Genomic DNA, 16,330 nt, shown 5'->3' with positions numbered 1-16,330 from the left:
AGGTTTGTAAACATTAGTGTTTGACTCAGAGCTGTAGTAAAATGCTGCGGAAAGTCCTACTGGGAAGTAAGTCGTATTTTTTTCACATTTCGAGCCGGACAATTTTTCACGTAAAAATACTTATGTTATTTACTTTCTGCATTACTTATTTCGCAATTGTAGTTTATGGAACGCATAAAAGAGCCAGGTTCTTCTATAATTCAGTGCACGCAAAAATTGGACACTACACAAATCACCCCCTCCCCCTTTTGAGTGGTATTGAAGTATAAAATATCAATTGGTATCAGAGCAGGTTATCATTGAAGAGGCTAACACCTTAGGAAAAGATCAAGATGTGTGTACCACCTAGAAATTGGGAAGGGCAATCCACTGGTAGGCCACCACTCTTCAATGGCCAAAACTACTTATGGTGGAATACAAGGATGAGAGACCACATGCAGGCAGAAGATTACGAGCTATGGGATATAATTACTAATGGTCCACTGCCAACTCTGAAGAAAAATACTGAAGGTGAGGATGTTTCGAAGACAAGAGTTGACTGCAATGCCGAAAACTTGAAGAAGTAGGAGAAAAATGCTAAAGCCAAGAAATGACTTGGACTTGGTCCTGATAAATATAGCAAAATCCAAGGATGCTCCACTGCCAAGCAAATATGGGACACACTGCAAGTAGCCCATGAATGAACAACTCAGGTGAAAAAATCAAGAGGAGTCTTGTTGTTTTCCCAATATGAAAACTTTGTCATGAGGGATGGAGAAACCATTTAAGAGATGTACACAAGGTTCACTACCTTGGCAGATAAATTAAAGTCTCTTGGAAGGAATATATCTGAAGAAGAAAGGATTGAGAAGATCCTAACTAGGGTTTTACCAGTCACATGGAAAAACAAGATCACTGCGAATCATGAATCAAAAAATATTGCTACACTTCCTTTGGATGAGTTGATTGGAAATCTCAAAGATTATAAACTTAGGAGGCTAACCATGAAGATGGATGTACCTAGATGTCAAGATGTCAAGAAATACCTAAGGAGAGAAAAAGTTCTTCAAGAAGTGGAAGCTACAGTAAGGCCAAAGCTCCAGAGAAGCAGGCAAGTGGTGGATGCTGTCACACCTCCTTTTTCCTAAATTTTCTCTTCTATTTATAGCAAAATTTTCGAAATTTTCAGATTTGTTTTTTTATTATTTTATTATTTTTTTAATTAAAAGAAATCCCACTTACAAATTGCTTTTATTTTTTTAGAAAAAGAAATCCCACCTTTATTTACTTTTATTTTTAAAATTCCAACTTTAATTACTTTATCTTATTTAAAATCCCACTTTTTATTTTTTTAAAAGAGAATCTCACTTTATTTAACTTTTCTTTAAAAAATAAACCACTATCTTTTCTTTTTCTTTTAAAAATGCTACTTTCAATTACTTTAAATTTTTTAAATTTTCAGATATCTTTATATTTATTTTTTAATTCCAACCTTCTTTTACTTTTAAATTTTTTAAAACTTTTTACTTTTTTTTTTAAATTTTCTACATTCTTTTACATTTTTTTATTTTTTTATTTTTTATTTTTTTAAAATCATTTCCGAAATTACTATATATATATATATATATATATATATATATATATATTTAAAATAAAAATAATAAATAAAATAAAATATTTTCGGATTTTTTTTATATATATAAAAAAACAAAAAATAAAACTATTAATAGTGATAATTCACTTTTTATTTTTTATTTTTTTTTTGGTTTTGTTTTGTGTTGGACAAAAATGAAGAAGGGGTGTTGGGTTAATGGACTGGGTCGACCCAGTTCGAAATGGACTGGGTCGTAGGGAAGATTGGGCCATTTTTTGGGCCTATAGCTTGAAATTGAAGAAGAGGCCCAATTCCGACTTTCTTTATATTTTCGCTCTCTTTTCTTCTTTTATTTTTCTAAAACTAAATTATAAAAATACTTAAACTATTATTAAGAACTAAATTAAGTTATAAAGGCGCAAATTAACTCCCAATAACAATTAACGCACAATTAAGTATTAATTAAGCATAAAATTGTATATTTGGACATTAAATGCTAAAAATGCAAACGATGCCTATTTTTGTAATTTTTAATTTTTGTAAAACAATTTTAATTACTAACAATTGTAGAATTAAATCCTACATGCAAAATGCGACATATTTTTGTATTTTTTATTAATTTAGCGAATAAACACGCACAGACAAATACAAATAATTCTTCAAAATATCACAAAATTGTACACCAAAGAAAAATCATTTTATTTTTGAATTTTTTGGGAGTAATTCTCATATAGGGCAAAAATCACGTGCTTACAGCTGCCCCTCTTTGCCCGGAGACACGAAGGGTTTTCGTGCAAAGATAAAGCGAGCGATTTTTGCCCATCCGAGTACTCCGTTGAAGCATTTTTTGAAAAAGATTTGACCGAACCTTTGCTTCAAAGGTTTCCTACATATCCTGGGCTAAACAGGAATCAGGTCAATGTAGTTCGAGAAATTTTGGTAGCTGGGACTACCGTTGGACTGCAATGTTACTGTTGTTGCATGTTATTACTACTGCTTACCGATCTCCTTGTTACACCGTGCTTAAAAAAAACAAGAAGCTAGGCTAGAGTACAATTTGTTTTTGTTGCCTTGCTTCCTTGTCTGCTTGCATTTCTTTCGGTGCTTTACTTCTTTTGACACATGTACTTGAGTTTGTACTGTGACCTCTTGTTGCAACCTTCTGTTTCCCGGTGCCGGGGAATTTTATTGTTTCCTGCTGGGGATTCCTATTGTAACCCTCTGTTTTATTGTCCTCTGACTTGATTTTGAAATGTATGCCTCTGTTATCTGGGCGGGCTCCCAATTTTAATACTTGAAAATTAAAGACTTGAAATGTATGCCTCTGTTATCTGGGCGGGCTCCCAAGTTCAATGCTTGAAAATTAAAGACTGAAATGTATGCCTCTGTTCTATGGGCGGGCTCCCAACTTCAACAACAACTTTAAAAATGAATGTCATTCCTCTCTTCAACCAATACATCGCCATTCTGTTCTTCAGAGGGGGCTCCTGATTTCAACAACTTTAAAAAATAAAATCCTATTCGAGGGCGGATGAACCCGAAATATCCTATTCGAGGGCGGATGAACCCAAATATCCTATTCGAGGGCGGATGAACCCAAAATATCCTATTCGAGGGCGGATGAACCCAAAATATCCTATTTGAGGGCGGATGAACCCAAAATATCCTATTCGAGGGTGGATGAACCCAAAATATCCTATTCGAGGGTGGATGAACCCATATATCCTATTCGAGGGCGGATGAACCCAAAATATCCTATTCGAGGGCGGATGAACCCAAATATCCTATTCGAGGGCGGATGAACCCAAAAATCCTATTCGAGGGCGGATGAACCCAAAATATCCTATTCGAGGGCGGATGAACCCAAAATATCCTATTCGAGGGCGGATGAACCCAAATATCCTATTCGAGGGCGGATGAACCCAAAATATCTTATTCGAGGGCGGATGAACCCAAAATATCCTATTCGAGGGCGGATGAACCCAAAATATCCTATTCGAGGGCGGATGAACCCAAAATATCCTATTCGAGGGCGGATGAACCCAAAATATCTTATTCGAGGGCGGATGAACCCAAAATATCCTATTCGAGGGCGGATGAACCCAAAATATCCTATTCGAGGGCGGATGAACCCAAAATATCCTATTCGAGGGCGGATGAACCCAAAATATCCTGTTCGAGGGCGGATGAACCCAAAATATCCTGTTCGAGGGCGGATGAACCCAAATATCCTATTCGAGGGCGGATGAACCCAAATATCCTATTCGAGGGCGGATGAACCCAAAATATCCTATTCGAGGGCGGATGAACCCAAAATATCCTATTCGAGGGCGGATGAACCCAAATATCCTATTCGAGGGCGGATGAACCCAAAATATCCTATTCGAGGGCGGATGAACCCAAAATATCCTATTCGAGGGCGGATGAACCCAAAATATCCTATTCGAGGGCGGATGAACCCAAAATATCCTATTCGAGGGCGGATGAACCCAAAATATCCTATTCGAGGGCGGATGAACCCAAAATATCCTATTCGAGGGCGGATGATCCCATTTTCAAAATCTTGGAATTGTCTTACCTCCGACTGTTTTTCTTCGAATCGTGTTGTCTTGCTATCTCTTAAAACTTGAATTGATTTCCTCGTTCTTCCGAGAAATTTTTCGACAATGGCAGAAAATCTTCTGCCCCAGTTTTGGTGCTTTTCCTTGTTCTCCAGGTGGACGCCTGACTTCTGATATTTCAACTGTTCTTCCTTGTTCTCTAGGTGGATGCCTGATTGCTGATACTTCAACTGTTCTTCCTTGTTCTCCAGGTGGACGCCTGACTGCTAATACTTCCATTTCTCTTCCTTGTTCTCCAGGTGGACGCCTGATTTCTTCTTCAATTTTTCATCCTCATTCTCCAGGTGGACGCCTGACTTCTTCTTCAATTTTTTATCCTCCGCTCTGCTTTGTTCTTGCTTGCTGGGGATAATACCACTGTGGGAGTCTCCTTTCTTCCCCTCCTTCAAATTCAATTTTTGTTTTTCAGAATTTATTTTCTCTCAACACTGCTGGGGATAAAAGTGTTATCTTCTTGGGATAACGTTGTTGAGGATAATGCTGCTGGGGAATTTTATCCCTTCAAATTGATGCATCATTCTTCTGGAAGCTGCTGGGGATGATAATGGTTTTTGCTCTTATGAGCACAAATGTCATCCCTTTGTTCTGTCTGCTGGGGAACAACTTCTTTTATTAAAACTTGTTATGCTGGGGATAAAACTGGTTCAAAGACCACTTCTCTTGAGACTGGTGCTATATTCATTTTACCCTGAATGGTTATCTGACTTCCAGAAAATTTTCCAAATGAAAGGAAAATTTTCTGCCCCAGTTTGACAGTCTCCCTTATGGCCTGCATTTCTGTCATCAATGCCACTTCCTTTACCTGTTTCAATTTAAACAAAATTTGTTAGTTTAAAACGCGGTGGTTGGTTGTGATACTCCCACTGGGATGGTTTTCCCTTTTCTCTTCCTTGCTCTGCGTTCCACAACTTGTTGGGGATGATATTATTTGCTGGGGATAATCATTTTCTGCTGGGGATATCCCTCTTCTTTCGTGGCATGGCTCGGAAACTTGCATTTTCCCGACCTTTTAGTCTCGCATGAATTTCCCAAATCATGCTTATTGTTTTTCTTGTTTTGTCCACGGGCTCTGGTCTTGAGGTTTAATAACCTTTGATTTCGGCAAGGATATCCCTCTTGACACTCGTCAATCCTTTTGCTGGGGATATCTTTCTTGACACTGGCCTCGCGCTTGTTCCTTCCTGACTATATCACTTGGATGTACTAGTCAGATCTTATCTTGGAAAGCTGATGGTCTACTTTGAAGTCATTTCCCACTGGTCTTGACCAAACAGACTCTACTGGGGAAATTGCTATGAAAGGAAAAGATAAAAGGGAACAGAATAAAAGACAAAGGAAAAAATGACTCTTTAACAAAAGAAACTATAAATAAAAACCTATCAAATGAAAACACTGACTCTAATGGTCATGACATGCATATGTGGCCTATCCTTCGTCATCAATCGTCTTTCAAGGTCTTCCCTTGACTATTCCCCATCTGATTCCCAATCTTATTCGACTTGTAGTGCCCGAAGGGTTTTCACTATCAAGCCTCTCTCATTTTGGGTTTTTCTCTCAGCTTTCATCGCCTTATGGTGTCCGTGAAGATTTTCACCGATAAGACTCTCTCATTTATATCACTTTCTAGCTGGGGATTTGGAGTGTTGCCGGTATGACTCTCTCTGCTGGAGATTAGAAGTCCTTTCTGCTGTGGAACAGAATGTTATGTTCGCTGGTAAGATTCTCATTTGTCTGACTTGGCATCTTTTGCAGACTGATCAGAAGGTCTTTCTTTGGACCGTAATGTGGGTTTTTTGGATAGGCTTAGAAAGAAAGGGTATTAAAGGCTCAAAAACAAATCAATTTGGGGTTCAAAATTACAACCTTCGGAACCAATTTTGCTTACAACGAGCATAACTCTTGCCCCAGTTTCTTGCTTGGGGATTATTTATTTATAATTAATTATTTTTTTCTCTTTTTATTACACCATGCACACCATGCACACTATGCACACTGTGCTCCCTATGACCGAGCCGTGAGGCGCCTACGTATCGTCTTTGAGGAATCAGGTCAAACGTAGTTCCCAATTCCTTTCATTTCATTTGACTTTCTTTTTTTTTTTTGATTTTTTTTTTGATTTTTTTTTTTTTCTTTTTTTTTTTCGTATTTCCTAGTCGTTGCTATTGATTCCGAACGAGGGGTATGAAAGAAAATAAAATAAGGCTCAAAAGGGGTAACGAAGGATAAAGTGTTTAGGTAGCAGAATAAAATGCCTTCGTCATTCCAGTCTTTAAAACATGCCAAGTGCAAACAACACAATTGAACATAGATTTATAGCCTCTTCCGATGGTGCTGGACTTGACAATTATGTTAAACACTTGCTTTTTCATTTGTCATTTCTAAAGCACTGCTGGGCGACACTCTCACTCTCATGCACGACCCTCATGCCAATTTGGCGAATCTTGCATTTAACGGTTTCTTTATGTTTTACTTGCCCCGGTTTCACATGACTCGGGATTCAAATAATCTCAAACCGTTCTTATTTCCTTTAAATGCTTTGATCACCTTCCCAGGGTTTTATGATTAACTTTATAGACTAGGCCCAAACTGTGTGCGCATGTCATGTCCCTAGAATCGGCATTGAACGAAAATGACAAAAGGACTAAATAAAAAGATGACTGGAAATAATAAAAGACCGGCTTTTGTATTAAACTTCCGGCGAAATGGTTAGAAAAACAAACAAAACAACCAGAATAAAATCTTAACACAACATCAACGAGACTTAAACAAACTGATACGACAAAAAATGGAAAGATAAGAAGGTTTGACACAAGACAATATTCGGATTACAACCCTAAGAATAATCCGGATAACAGAAATGACAACAAAATAAACCACCAACAGCTTCTCTCTTGCTAACCAAGGAACGGAGCGTCCTCCCATTTTATCAAAATTGGCATCTTAGCCACTAAGCTTTGCATTAGTATTGTCAAGACCATTATCAGCTTCCATATCATCAACCTCCGTCAACAAGTTCTCGATAGGGTTTGAGTGCTCCATGTTACTGTCATCGATCACAATCCGCCCTTCTTGGATCATTTTCTCTACTTCCCTTTTCAAATTACGACAACTCTCAATGTTGTGCCCTATGACATTGGAGTGGTACGCGCATTGCGCTGCCGGATCAAAGTTTCTTGCATGTGGATCTGGAGTATATGCGGGGAGCGGCTCAATCAAGCCAGCATGCTTTAGCCTTTCAAACAGACTTGCATAAGATACTCCGATAGGGGTGAGAGCCTTTCCTCGTTTGAGCAACCTTTCGTTCCTAAATGCTTGATTGGGCCGGAAACCTGATCCAGGGGGCTTCCGGTAGGCTTGTGAGGGTGGATAGGCCTTCTGTGGAGCTGGGTATTTGGAAAATGAAGCCCATCTTTGGGAACCTCGTGGAGAGAAGTAGCATTGGGAAGGGGAGTAGCGTGGACGAGTGATGGAGCTACTCGGGTAGCTAGGAAAGCTGTCATAAGTGGGTTGGGATGGAGAGTATGGGGATGGGTAATGCCAGAGTTTGAAAAGCTTGGCGGTGGTGGGGGTGGTGCTTTCCCAGTTATCCATGCTTGATACATGTCTGCCATATGTTGTCTCAGCATTTTCACTTCTTCTACCAACCCGTTGTTCTGTTCGACCAATTGTTGTCGGTCATCAGTACCGACCCATCCTGTTCTGAGGTTCTGTGTCATTTGCTTTGCAGGGAGGAGTTACCACAACCAACCACTTTTCTATATATGAACACAGCAAAGGGAAGCCATGATGTTAGTGTCAGGGCATTTGACAGATAATCATATATTAGAGATGCAATGCACCTAAGCAGTTAAACTGTTCTATCAAAAATGCGATGCACTTGCGCTTTCTTTTATTTTTCTTTCTTCCTTTTTTTTCTTTTTCAGTGATGGTCGAATCTTATAGAGATTGCCTACGTATCATGACCCCGCATGAATCAGACCTTGCGTAGTTCGGACCAATAAAAGATAAACAATACTAATCATTTTTTTGATTTTCATATTAAAATAAACTGGGTTTCAAAGGTTTGAAGATGACCTACAAACTCGAAAATCAAACATCCCACGTATTTTAATTAAAAGATTTACAAAATTCAAAACAAACGGCCAGCTTCCTTTCTCCGTTTGACAGATGCAACCGAACGGTTATTTTTGCAAACGTGGCCCCTTCCAAATTTTGTATAAATTTTGAGGCCGGGGAGGATTATTTTATGACACTTTACAAATTTGTCCATTCTTTTACGAAAATAACCTTTCGACAACTGAAAGATACTCTAAGGCTATTTCGGCAAGAACGGTTTAAGACGCGGTCGAAGCTGGCTCGGCTTATTATGACAAAATTTGAACAGTATTCCCCTGACCGTTGACTAGTTGTTTTTTTTTCAAATTACAATAAAAACCGGGTGTTGCAAACACGGCCCTTCAGCGCCTCGGGGACGAAGATTTTTTTTTTAAGGCCGTGTGGGTCAACTGAACCAAAATCCTACACATGACCCAAAAAGTGGCTGTTTATGCAAAGTCAGCCTTCCGGCGTCCTTTTCGGGAACATTCGGCTATGTCTTGATAAAACAGCGTCACCCGATTTCTTTATGACAAAATTAAAATTAGACATATTTTTTTTGGCTATTTTTTTTTAGCAAATGGGAGGCTGGACACTGCCCGACTTATTTATGACAAAATTAAAATTTTGACACGTTTTTTATTTATTTATTGGTTTTTGGCTATTTTAGCAAAAAAGGGGGTTGGACCCGATGAGGGTTGCCTACGTATCTCACATCCAGTGAGAATCAAACCCGCGTAGTTCGGGCCTCGTGAATAAGTAAAGAACTAATATTTTTTTTTTATTGGAACTGTGAAAGAACTGCTCAAAGGAAGTATAAATATTTTTTTTTGATTGATTTCTTTTTGAAAGAAAAACTCGTAAAAATTCCTTTTCTTTTGATTTGAACTTTGAAAATTTCAAAAGTAAAAGGAAGTTTTTTTTTCGAATTCCATTTGTCTTTTTTTTATTCTAAAGAAAAAAAATATTTTTGGAATTTTACTTTTGATAAAAGAAATGCTTCTAAAAAATATTTTTGAATTTTGAATTTTCTTTTCAATTTTGAAAGAGGAATCAAAATATTTTCGGATTTTTTTTTTCCTAAAAGAAAACATTTTTATTATTTTTGTTTTATCAACAATGGAAAATAAAGATATTTATATTATTTTTTGCAAGACATATTTTTTTGGAATTTTATTTTGAATTTTCTTGGCAAGACAAATACTCTTTGCAACAAATAAAGATATATATATCTTTTGGAAATAAAAAAAACTTTTCGGATTTATATATATATATATATATATATATATATATATATATATATTTGCGATAAATAATGAAAGACCTTTTTTTTTTTTTTTTTTTTTGCATTTTCATAAGCAAATAAAATAAAAAAAACCATTTTTAAAAATAAGACTCTTTTTTTTTCATTTTCTATTTTTCTTTTGCTTTTAATAAAACAAACTAATAAAACATTTTTTTTTCATTTTCTCAAAATTTCGGCAGAGTTTTGACAGTTATTTGGGCATTGGTTTTTTTTTTCCAAAAATAAACAGTCAATTCCCTAACCGCTATTTTCTTTTTTTCAATTTTAAAATATTATTCATGATATTCAAAAGTCAGTCAACACACAAATCCGGATCAAATAAATGCGCAAGTAGCAGCAAGTAAGATGCATCAGGATGGTCATTTTTTTGGTACACCTGTCCTAGACAGACCCAACCCCTGTGTTGAGTCTCCAAAGTCAAATGCACGTGATGCAAACAATCGCTCCTACTAGGGATCCGGCATGAAGCTGAGTTATTCTAAGTGAAAAAAACCTGAGGCATATTGATCTAGCCCTGGCTTACCCAAACGGACAGTTTGAGCCGAAGCGGGGGCAACGTACCGGGAGCACGAAAGTCTACCCGGCCTAGTTACTTGTCCCAACTTCGTCTTATTTGGTATGACTTTAACAGAAAGGTGGGCCACGCGCACGTGTGCACCATAAATTTAGAAGACTCAGAAAGAAGGGGGTTTCGTAGCAGTTGTATATATTCATAATTCAAATAATATTAAAGCGGTAAAAGTGTCATTTAGCACATTGGGCATATATCATGTAAAAAAAATCAGATAATAAATAAAGCCAACTATAACAATTATTTTAAGCTCGAATTCTTGAACCCTGAACCAGTGGTTCTGGGTTTCGTCCCCAGCAGAGTCGCCAGAGCTGTCACACCTCCTTCTTCCTAAATTTTCTCTTCTATTTATAGCAAAATTTTCGAAATTTTCAGATTTGTTTTTTATTATTTTATTATTTTTTTAATTAAAAGAAATCCCACTTACAAATTGCTTTTATTTTTTTAGAAAAAGAAATCCCACCTTTATTTACTTTTATTTTTAAAATTCCAACTTTAATTACTTTATCTTATTTAAAATCCCACTTTTTATTTTTTTAAAAGAGAATCTCACTTTATTTAACTTTTCTTTAAAAAATAAACCACTATCTTTTCTTTTTCTTTTAAAAATGCTACTTTCAATTACTTTAAATTTTTTAAATTTTCAGATATCTTTATATTTATTTTTTAATTCCAACCTTCTTTTACTTTTAAATTTTTTAAAACTTTTTACTTTTTTTTTTAAATTTTCTACATTCTTTTACATTTTTTTATTTTTTTATTTTTTATTTTTTTAAAATCATTTCCGAAATTACTATATATATATATATATATATATATATATATATTTTTTTTTAAAATAAAAATAATAAATAAAATAAAATATTTTCGGATTTTTTTATATATATAAAAAAACAAAAAATAAAACTATTAATAGTGATAATTCACTTTTTTTTTGTTTTTTTTTTTGGTTTTGTTTTGTGTTGGACAAAAATGAAGAAGGGGTGTTGGGTTAATGGACTGGGTCGACCCAGTTCGAAATGGACTGGGTCGTAGGGAAGATTGGGCCATTTTTTGGGCCTATAGCTTGAAATTGAAGAAGAGGCCCAATTCCGACTTTCTTTATATTTTCGCTCTCTTTTCTTCTTTTATTTTTCTAAAACTAAATTATAAAAATACTTAAACTATTATTAAGAACTAAATTAAGTTATAAAGGCGCAAATTAACTCCCAATAACAATTAACGCACAATTAAGTATTAATTAAGCATAAAATTGTATATTTGGACATTAAATGCTAAAAATGCAAACGATGCCTATTTTTGTAATTTTTAATTTTTGTAAAACAATTTTAATTACTAACAATTGTAGAATTAAATCCTACATGCAAAATGCGACATATTTTTGTATTTTTTATTAATTTAGCGAATAAACACGCACAGACAAATACAAATAATTCTTCAAAATATCACAAAATTGTACACCAAAGAAAAATCATTTTATTTTTGAATTTTTTGGGAGTAATTCTCATATAGGGCAAAAATCACGTGCTTACAGCTGCCCCTCTTTGCCCGGAGACACGAAGGGTTTTCGTGCAAAGATAAAGCGAGCGATTTTTGCCCATCCGAGTACTCCGTTGAAGCATTTTTTGAAAAAGATTTGACCGAACCTTTGCTTCAAAGGTTTCCTACATATCCTGGGCTAAACAGGAATCAGGTCAATGTAGTTCGAGAAATTTTGGTAGCTGGGACTACCGTTGGACTGCAATGTTACTGTTGTTGCATGCTATTATTATTGCTTACCGATCTCCTTGTTACACCGTGCTTAAAAAAACAAGAAGCTAGGCTAGAGTGTTATTTTGAAAGCAAAGTGCAAAAACATGAAACTTAGGGCTTATAAAACTGAAAATGAAAATACTATTTTAAATAAATAGGTTCACGCACTTGACACAACTATTTTAGAACTTAGATTTGAAATTGAAGTTAGGAACAAGTAAAGAAATAGCTAGTGACATACAACTCACACTAGAAGAAGATTTAAGAAAGGTGAAAAATGAGTTATATAAAAGGGATGAACATGTAAGAACTTTAAAGGAGGACTTGACTAAGGTTAAACATAAGCTAGATAGAACATGTAAATGGAACATGTCCTCTGATGCTGTGACGACCCGACCCGTCGTCTCATGAGTTACCGCCCCATTTTTTCCATTTTCTATTTCTTTATGCTTCATTATCAGTGTTGGGTGTGAACGAGTTGATTTGGATTGGTTTTAGTAGGAAATGAGACACTTAGTCTCTTTAAGGAAGGTTTGTTTTGGAAAAGTCAACCGGACATTGACTTATATGTTAGAGGGATCGGATTTGAATCTTGATGATTCGGTTAGCTTCGAGGGATGATTTGTAACTTAGGAGTGTGATCGGAAGTAATTTTGGAGGTCCGGTGTAGAATTAGGCTTGAATTGGCGAAGTTAGTATTTTGGCGAATTCCGGTTGATAGGTGAGATTTTGATCCGAGAGTCGGAATGGAATTCCGAGAGTTGCTGTAGCTTTGTTAGATGATTTGGGATATGTGTCCAAAATTTCAGATCATTCGGACGTGGTTTGGTCGGGTTTTTGATCGAAAGTGTATTTCGGAAGTTTTTAGAAAATTAGGCTTGAATTCAATGAGTTTTGGGTAATTTGATGTTGTTTGAGGTGTTTTGATGATTAGAAGATGTTTGAATAATGTTATAAATTATGTTGGCATGTTTGGTCGGGGTCCCATGAGGCTCGGATAAGTTTTGGAAGAGTTTTTGGAAGATTTTTGTCGTTTGAGCACAAGCATGTAATGATCCAAAGGTCCATTTTTAGTTCTAGAGATCAAAATTTTATTTCGAGATTTCCAGAATTTAAATAATGAATTATAGGAGTGATTTGGAAAGTTTGGTCTAATTTCATCAAGTCGCGATTGGGTTTTTGACACGAAACATGAGTTAATTGTTTAACGAGCGAAATGGATATCGCACTGAGCAAACGAGCTCCGAATTGAGTTTCGATTGAAGGACTATGTTCGTATCATTATTTGTGACTCATAGGAACAAGAATCATCAAATTCCGAGTTCGTATGATGGAGTTAGAGTCATTTTAGTAAAAAGAAAAGTGTTGCAATTTCTTTGACTGCTGCTGTATTTTTTTTAGCTGCGTGAACAGTAACCGCGCGGGTGAACAGTGACCACGCGCATGAACAGTAACCGCACGCGTGAACAGTACTTCCGAAAAAATTCTGGGCAGTAAGTTTATAAAACACTTCATCCGCGATTTTGGGTCATTTTTCCTCCATGGTTGATCATTTTGAGAGCTTCTTGGTGGAGATTAAAGAGGGATTCAAGGGGGAACGACTTGAGGTAAGTTTCTTGGACTTAGAACTCGTTTTTATTGTGAATTCCACCTAGAGATTCATGAAATATAAGCCTACAAATCAAGAACTAGGGCTTGAATTTTGAAACCAAACAATTAGGATTTGATGGGTCATTTGAACTCGGATTTGGGAGTTCTTTGTATGTATAGACTCGTGGCGAGACAAGGAATCTGGTGATGTTAATTTTCTGATTTTTTGAGACGTGGGCCCGGGGCTCGGGTTTTGTCAAATTCGTGAATTTTGATATTTTTCGATTGCTTTCGATTGGGTATTGTCTCTTTAGCATAATGCGACATATTCTTTGTAATTTTGGGAAGATTCGTTGCACGAGGAGGGTAATTTGAGAGGCAAGGGCATAGCGAGCTAGACTTTGACCGTCTTGAGGTGAGTAATTGATGTAAATGATGTCCTGAGGGTTTGAAACCCCGGAATTTCACATCGTAACGCTACATTGAGGTGACTTGCACACCGGATAACGGGCGTGAGGTAGAGCACCATTGGGGATTGTGACTTGGTCCGTCCCGAGAGATGTTTGTACCGTGTTTTCTACTTGAACTAAATTGAGAATCATCCTTACTTAGATTTAATTGTTACATTTGGGCTTCTTGCCAATTATTTGAATCCTTCAGGGATTGATATCACTGCTTTCGCATATTTTGCATATCATTTGACCTCAGTCCAAGGTTTTAAATACTGTTTTGCAAACTCAGCCATCTTTCTAAGATTTAAAAAATTAAATGATATTTCTAAATGATATTTCGGGCTGAGAACCACTGTTTTACAAATGCCCAAGGGGCTTATGATGGTTTCTGAACTGAGCATGGATCGGGCTGCGCGCCGCAGTAGTATTACATTGATATTGAGGCCGAGAGCCTGGTTGAGTACATTGATATTGAGGCCGAGAGCCTGGTTGATTATACTGAGATTGATATGAGGCCGAGGGCCTAGATTTGATGCCACAAGATGGCTTGATATTGCGCTTGGGCTGTAGGAGCCCATCCGGAGTCTGTACACACCCCCAGTGAGCGCCGTCGATGATAAATAAATGGATGGCTCGGGCTGCAAGCCGTAGTGGGTACTAGAGTGTACCATCATATGCATTGCATTGCACTCATGCATTTATTTTTTTCTGTTATACCTGTCTCAGTATTTGGTACTCTGACTTAATTGACTTGTTGCTTCACTATTTGTTGTTCTAAACTGCCAGTTATAGTTTACTTTGTATTTTTCCATGATTTCTTATTCTCAGCCTTTATTTATGTTTATTACTCACTGAGTCGGAGTACTCACATTACTCCCTGCACCTTGCATGCAGATCCAGGTACACCACAGGCTGAGTGAGGATTTGTTTAGCTGAACAGCAGTATCCGGGAGTATTGAGGTAGCTGCATGGCATTCGCAGCCTTGATCTCTCCCCTCTATCTCTATCTTTTATTCCGCATTTTTCCTAGACAGACTTGTAATAGGTGGATATTTTGTATTAGAGGCTCATATTCGTGACACCTGATTTTATTGGGCTATGGTGTGGTATTTTAATTGAACTTCCACAGATTTTATTATTAATTATACACTTGAATGTAATGACTTAGTAAATTCTCTGTGATATTTATCTATAATCTGAATAAGAATTTGGGTTAATGTTGTTGAATGGTCGGGCTGCCTAGCACTGTGTTGGGCGCCATCATGACCAGGGCTGGGGTCGTGACAAGTTGGTATCAGAGCCTAGGTTAATTGGTCTCGCAAGTCATGAGCCGGTTTAGTAGAGTCTCGCGGATCGGTATGAAGACGTCTGTATTTATCCTCAAGAGGCTGCAAAACCTTTAGGGAAACTTCATATTCTTGAATTCTTATCGTGCGTCCTTGATTCATCTTGAAAAGAAACTTTTGAAATTCCTTCCACACGTTCGTATGCGCGCATGGGCGCTCAGTATCAGATGTGCCTCGATGGCTTGTGATTCCCCGATCGAGGGGCGAGGTGTTATCTCTATGAGTTTATGGTGGGCCAGTATGGAGGACTTGAGGTTGGATCTTTGCCTATGGCGGGAGCGCCGAGGTGTTGATTGTGTGAAAAAGTGTTTTTGAACTTATATGTTCGGTAGTGGCCCTGTTAGTGGAAATGATGGTTGTGGCTATGTGATGAGTATGTTAGTACTGCGAGGCGTATCTATATGATTTGGAAGCGACGAGAAGGGTCTGCTAAATGATGGAAGAACTAATAGATGCTTGAAGTCCATCGTGATTCAAGTTATAGCCCGAGTTATGGGCGTGTGAAGAATCTTTTCATGTCTCCTAGTTGGGAGTGAAGTAAATTTCATGTTGCGGTATGAGTACAGACTCAAGAAGATCAAGTGACTACGTAATGCTTATGGCGGTGGAAGGTATGCAGAAATGTTAGTTGGGGGCAAAACAGGTGGGTCATCTCCTGCGGGGTGTTCTAAAGTTGTGTTATCCTTATGTTATCTATTAGAAGACCTCAATTGCAAGTGAATAAAATGTGTTGAAATCTAAATTGGATCGCCTAGAGAGTGGGCTTAACTGTTGTGTGAGTGAATGCGAGATTTGCAGTAGAGTTAAAAATTCTAAATGATTTGTGTTTCCACAATCTTATGAAGGATCGAGTTTAATCTCACTATGGTATTGAGGCAACAATGAAGTATATGCGTTATGAGTATAGTATGTTGTGATCTATGTATTCGAGCCAAGTTGGGGAGCTTGCTATTAGTTAGCGGATTGTGCGGTTATGTACTATGTTTGTTCCGATTTGATGCATACTGGTGAATCAGTTCTGGTT

Source organism: Nicotiana sylvestris, chromosome 6 (assembly GCF_000393655.2).
Source record: "Nicotiana sylvestris chromosome 6, ASM39365v2, whole genome shotgun sequence".
NCBI classification, from domain to species: Eukaryota; Viridiplantae; Streptophyta; class Magnoliopsida; order Solanales; family Solanaceae; genus Nicotiana; species Nicotiana sylvestris.
The sequence above is the reverse complement of the archived record's forward strand: the minus strand, read 5'-3'. Positions refer to the sequence as shown.